We start from the raw sequence: 5,977 nt of genomic DNA, 5'->3' as shown, positions 1-5,977 counted from the left end.
AGAAGGAAAGAAAGAAAGAAAGAAAGAAAGAAAGAAAGAAAGAAAGAAAGAAAGAAAGAAAGAAAGAAAGAAAGAAAGAAAGAAAGAAAGGAAGAGCCAGAGTAAATTTAAAACCTATACTTGAGGCCAGGAGTGGTGGCTCATACTTGTAATCCCAGCACTTCGGGAGGCTGAGGGGATCACCTGAGGTCAGGAGTTCAAGTACAGCCTGGCCAACATGGTGAAACCCCGTCTCTACTAAAAATATAAAAGCTAGCCGGCTGTGGTGGTGGACGCCTGTAATCCTACCTACTTGGGAGGCTGAGGCAGGAGGATCATTTGAACCCGGGAGGCAGAGGTTACAGTGAGACAAGATGGTGCCACTACACTCCAGCATGGGCGACAGAGCGAGACTCTGCCTCAAAAAAAAAAAAAAATGCTATTCCAAACATCAGACATTACATAAGAATACCACACTCCTTGACACCCACCCTCATCAGGGAAAGTAGAAACAATGAATCAGACTTTAAAGAACCACTTAAAGCCAGGCGTGGTGGCTCATGCCTGTAATCCCAGCACTGTGGGAGGCCGAGGCAGGTGGATCACAAGGTCAGGAGATCAAGACCATCCTGGCCAACGTGGTGAAATCTCTTTCTACCAAAAACACAAAAATTAGCCGGACACAATGGCATACACTTGTAGTCTCAACTACTCAGGAGGCTAAGGCAGAAGAATGGCATGAACCCAGGAGGCAGAGCTTGCAGTAAGCCAAGATCGCACCACTGTACTCCAGCCTGGGCGACAGAGCAAGACTCCATCTCAAAAAAAAAAAAAAAAAAGAGCTGGGATTATAGGTGTGAGCCACCGCACCCAGCCAACAAATTTTTGCAATTAGCGGGCGTGCTGGTGCACGCCACTGGGGCTAATTAGGACCCAGTAGGGTATGGCTACCGGACAGGCTGAGGCAGGAGGATCACTTGAGCCTGGGACGTCGAGGCTGCAGTGAGTTATTATCACACCACTGCACTCCAGCCTGGGATCAGAGTAACAACCCATCCCTGAAAGGAAAATGAGAGAGAGAGAAATGGAGAGAGTGGGCAGAGGTAAACCGCCTCCCTCCAAGCACTGCAGCTCGCAGGGTTCTGTCTGCTCTCTGACAGACCCGCTGCATGCCCAGGCTCCTCTTCTGTTTCCTAATTCCGCCAACACCCCACACCCTTCCTAAGGACACAAAGTTCAGAAGGCAGTTTACGTTTCATCGGCCAATATGAGGCTCTGCGCGATTGCACTGTGCTGTTTTGCCGCTGCGACTCCCCGTGACCACCCCTGCACCCCGCCCTGCACCCAAAGCAAAGGTTTCCTGTCCGAGAGAGTACTCCAGCATTGAGGACCTGGAGGAGTGCCCATGCAGGTTCCAGGTGCAGCGTAGACGTTGAGCCAGGATAGGGACGCAGCTGCCTCCGGAAGCCTGGGCCAGCGGGAACAGGGGCTGGAGTCCCAGGGTAGGCCCCTGACAGGCAGTGGGTACGGGGCTCTGCTCCCAGAATTCAGCCAGCGACTGTGGTTTCTGATCTCTGCATCTGAGCAGACCTCTGGGGACAGGGAGCTGCATGGCACGACAGGACTGTGGCCTCCCAACGTGGCCTGTGGCCCCCTGTGACCCAGCCCCAGGGCATCCCAGGACCGAGGCTGCAGTGGCCGGCTGCGTGTCTTCCATGGACAATGCCTGGGCAGAAGCGGGCCCTCTTACACCTGAGAACAGTGTGGTATGAAGTCACCGCTGGCCCCCACATCACTCTGCAGCCTCGTTCTTCTCGGGGGGCCCGGCCTTCAGGAGGGAGGGGCTGCTCCCATTCTCGTTCTTTCTCTCTGCCTTCTAAAAGGACCCACTAGTTCTGGTCTCAGCCTGGGCCAGCATGGGCCCCTCCTCCTTCCCCACTGGGTAGGCCCTGGCACAACCAAAAGAAGAGCTGCCCAACCAGGCCCTCCTGAGCCACAGTGCCCAGTGTACGGCCCTGGGTAGATGGTCCCCTCCAATCACCTACCAAAAGCAGGGCTCACGGTTCTCCACAGGGCTCCCTGAAACCTGTCAGCCCCTGCCAACACTCCTCAAAGTGCACTGATTCATGAGAGGCAAATGGAAGGAGCAGTGCCAGGCAGGCACGGTGTCTCCTGTCTGCATCCCCAGCACTGTGGGACGCCAAGGCAAGAGAATCCTTTGTGGTCAGGAGTTTGAGAACAGCCTGGGTAACATAGGAAGACCCCCATTCCTTAAAACATTTTTGCCAGGAGTGGTGGCTCACACCTGTAATCCCAGCACTTTGGGAGGCTGAGGCAGTTGGATCACCTGAGGTCGGGAGTTCAAGACCAGCCTGACCAACACGGAGAAACCCCGTCTCTACTAAAAATACAAAATTTAGCCGAGCATGGTGGCACCTGTAATCACAGCTACTCAGGAGGCTGAGGCAGGAGAATCACTTGAACCTGGGAGGCAGAGGTTGCAGTGAGCTGCGATCGCACCACCGCATGCCAGCCTGGGTGACAGAACAAGACTCTGTCTCAAAAAAAAAAAAAAAGCAGGAAACACACAGCTACTGCCCTGGAGCTGATCGTCCTAAACCGTCCCCTCTCTGGCGGGAGGCTGTCATGTGTCCTGTGGCTCGGGGATTTGACTTGGTTTATTACTGTCACCATAGAAACAGGGCAGCAACCAGCTTCCCTAGGTGGTTCCCAGCAGCGTGCCCCACGCGTGGCCACCCCACTTCCTAGAAATCTGGACTGAGACCCCAGGCCTCTGTCTGGCTTCTCACGAACAGCTCTCTCTGGAGAGTTTCTTTTTTTTTCTTCTTTTTTTGAGTTGGAGTCTTACTCTGTTGCCTAGGTTGGAGTATGGTGGCAGGAACTCGGCTCACGGCACCCTCCGCCCCTCCAGGCTTAAGCAATTCTCTGCTTCAGCCTCCAGAGTAGCTGGGATTACAGGCGCGTGCCACCACACCCGCCTAAATTTTTTGTATTTTTAGTAGAGATGGGGTTTCACCATCTTGGCCAGGCTGGTCTTGAACTCCTGACCTCGTGATCCACCCGCCTTGGCCTCTCAAAGTGCTGAGATTACAGGCGTGAGCCACCGCGCCCGGCGTGTCTGGAGAGTTACACATGCTGGAGAGCTGCTGCTCTGTCACCGCTCATGGAGGCATGGACCCGACTTTCAGCCCTCTCTGCCTCTCCTTTCAGTGGCCATCAATGGGCTGTCAAGCAAAGGACCTTGCACAACCTATCAGGACTGGTCTGGCACGCAGTCAGCGTGAAACCCTCAGGTTGGTTCTCTTCAGATGTGGGAGCAGCCTCCCTCCGGGGTCGCCTCAAAGTGCCCAGGGCTCTCCCCAGCCCTGCCCGCCCGTGGCCTTCTGAACACCTGCACGTGGATCACAACCTTGTCGCTCTTCTTGTCTCAACTAGAAGCAACCGCAGCATGGCCCTTCCTGATTTCCAGGTGCATGTCGAAAAGTGTGCAGTCGCCTCGTGACACGGTCAGGCCCTTGGCAAGGAAGTCCTGGTGGGTGTCAGCCTCTGCGCTGCACCCTGAGTGGACTGAGTCGGGGCCAGGATTGTGTCAGGGGAGGTGGAGGAGCCAAGGGACAGCAGGTTCACAGAGGCCTGGATGGAGCACTCCGGGGCCAGAGTTGTTTGCAGACTTGGTACAGATTCGAAGACTTCAAAATGTCTGGGGCTACATAAGGGGCAGCACTTCCCAGATGAGGGCTTCTGGAAGGGGCATTCCTTGACACGGAGATGGAGGCGGCAGTGCCTTTTCACCCTCTCTGTGAGGCCTTGTGCTGTGCTGGGCCTTGGTGTGCAGAGATGAGCAGAAGGGAGGTAGAGCCTCTGCCAGAGGGGTATGTGGGGAGCAGGGTTGTGGCCAGGGCCACCGCTCTGCCCTCTGGGACTGCAGAGCTGGAGCCCCTCCCAGCTTCTCATGTGAGTCTGAGTCGTCCATAGAAGCCACCGAGGTCATCAGGAATGAGCCCGTGGTGCCCCGCTGCCACCCGCAGGGCACTCCGTGAGCTGGGCCTGGGCTCAGTGTGCAAGGGACATCTCCTCTCAGGTGACCATGGGCTCAGATCTGCCATCACCCTGGAGAATGGGGTAGGGGGCAGGGGCTGCATGAAGGGAAGTCTAACCCTCGACAGTAGGTGGGACCGGAGACCTGAGCCTGAGACCCTAGCCACCTGCTGACCAGCAGTGCAGTTCTGCAGTGACAGACACAGCCTCTGGGTCCTGCTCAGGCCTCCGTGGCCTGACTTGGGGGCTGAGGGGAGCTCAGGAGAAACCCAAAGTCCAGCCAGCTGGGCCCCCCCCACAGACACCTCCTGCACACACAGGCAGGGGGGCCTCCTGTGTCTCACTTATAATCACACCGGAGGGCAAACTCTGCGTGGTGAGCCTGACCCCAGTCAGTCCCCCACGAATGGTGGGTGGTGCGGACTTGGGTGTCTGGTGGGGCCATGGGATGCACAGAGCTGGGTTCTTGGGAGACAGTGCCAAGGCCAGCTGTCCCGAAGGAGGCCCCTGGCACAACGCCCACCAGGTCTGAGGGAGGGACTGAGACCACCTCAATGCTGCAGTTCCTGGGGTCACGTGAGTCCACGTGGCGAAAGGGGCAGTGGACCCCACGCGGTGCAGGGTGCGGCTTTGCCAGCAGAGGGAGCCCGCATGAGGATGGGCCCAGGGCTATGGGTCGTGGCAGAGGCTGTGGTGGGAATGGCCCTGCAGAGGCCCCAGCCCCCTTGTCCTCTGCATTCCAGCCACCTGCCATGGGCCCAGCCCCACAGGAAGGGGGCCCAGCCTCTCTGAATAAAAGGTGCACAGGGGGACCCACAAGGCCTGGCACTCGGAGGGGACAGCTCCACCTCCTCTCCCTGGACACCCCAAAAGGCGGAGGAGAACTTCACAAGCTGTCCTGTCTGTGGCTGCTGTTTGCGGAGGAGGAAAGCATCCTAAGGAGACTGCAGGCTCGGTGTATATCTGATTTACTGAATTTTAAAGTCTGGGACGTTAGTGGGGAAGAGGAGAGGTGAGCATTGCGTGACACCACAGTCCTGATAATCAAGGACCAGACGGGGCAAGGAGTGCGCCTGGCTAGGCACCCCCACCCTAGGCAACTCGCCCGCGGGCCCCAGAGTAGTGAGTAGTGACAGGATGTGGCCCAGGGGCGAGACCTCTCACAGACAAAAGATGGTGTGGACACTGGGGCCTCCCTGGAGAGCGTCCTCCCTGCAGCCCCTGGGAAGCGCTCCCACTCAAGGCTTCCTGTCAGTGCGGTCCCGGGGCCTGACCGTGGAAGTGGGTGGGTGGGGTCCCCTGTCCTCAAGGTCCTGAATGCCCGGCTCTGCCCCATTCCTCGGATTCCCAGTGGCTGCTAGCTGGACCCAGCTGGTGTCCTGGGCATGAAGGCAGGGCCGCCGTCCCCAGCAGGCGCTGCCCTCCCGGCTGGCTGAGCATCCTGGCCACACCACCGGCGTCCGGGTGCCCCTACCTGCCCTTCCTTTTCTTCAGAAGCCTTTGGGGACCTGACCTGGGCCAGCTTCTCCCGCAATTCCCCTTCCACTTCCTATCGGCGTCCAGGACCCCAGCTGCCCACCCCAGGCCAGCCCTTGCCACCTGGGGCCGAGTCTTCACACCTGGGAGTCTGACCGGGGCTCTTCCCTGGACAGTCCTGGGTCTGATGCTCTCAACACCACCCAGGAGCCGACAGCTCGCCTGACTCGGGGCGGGGATGGGGCCGGAGCTGCTGCGCGGTCCCACCAGGCGAGGCCCCAGCCCCGGACGGCAGGCGCCAGGCGGGGAAGCCCTGTGGCCACAGGGAGAGGGCCGGGGTCGTACGGAGTCCGTGTGGGGAAAGGCCGGGCCTGCACCCTTCTCCCGAGTTGGGCGCCTCCGCACCGGGTGCGGGACACAGGGGCCCTGGGGTCGGCGCCGGCCCTCTCGGCAGGGCGGGGAC

Source organism: Colobus angolensis, unplaced genomic scaffold (assembly GCF_000951035.1).
Source record: "Colobus angolensis palliatus isolate OR3802 unplaced genomic scaffold, Cang.pa_1.0 Scaffold416, whole genome shotgun sequence".
NCBI classification, from domain to species: domain Eukaryota; kingdom Metazoa; phylum Chordata; class Mammalia; order Primates; family Cercopithecidae; genus Colobus; species Colobus angolensis.
Note: the sequence above shows the minus strand (reverse complement) of the source record.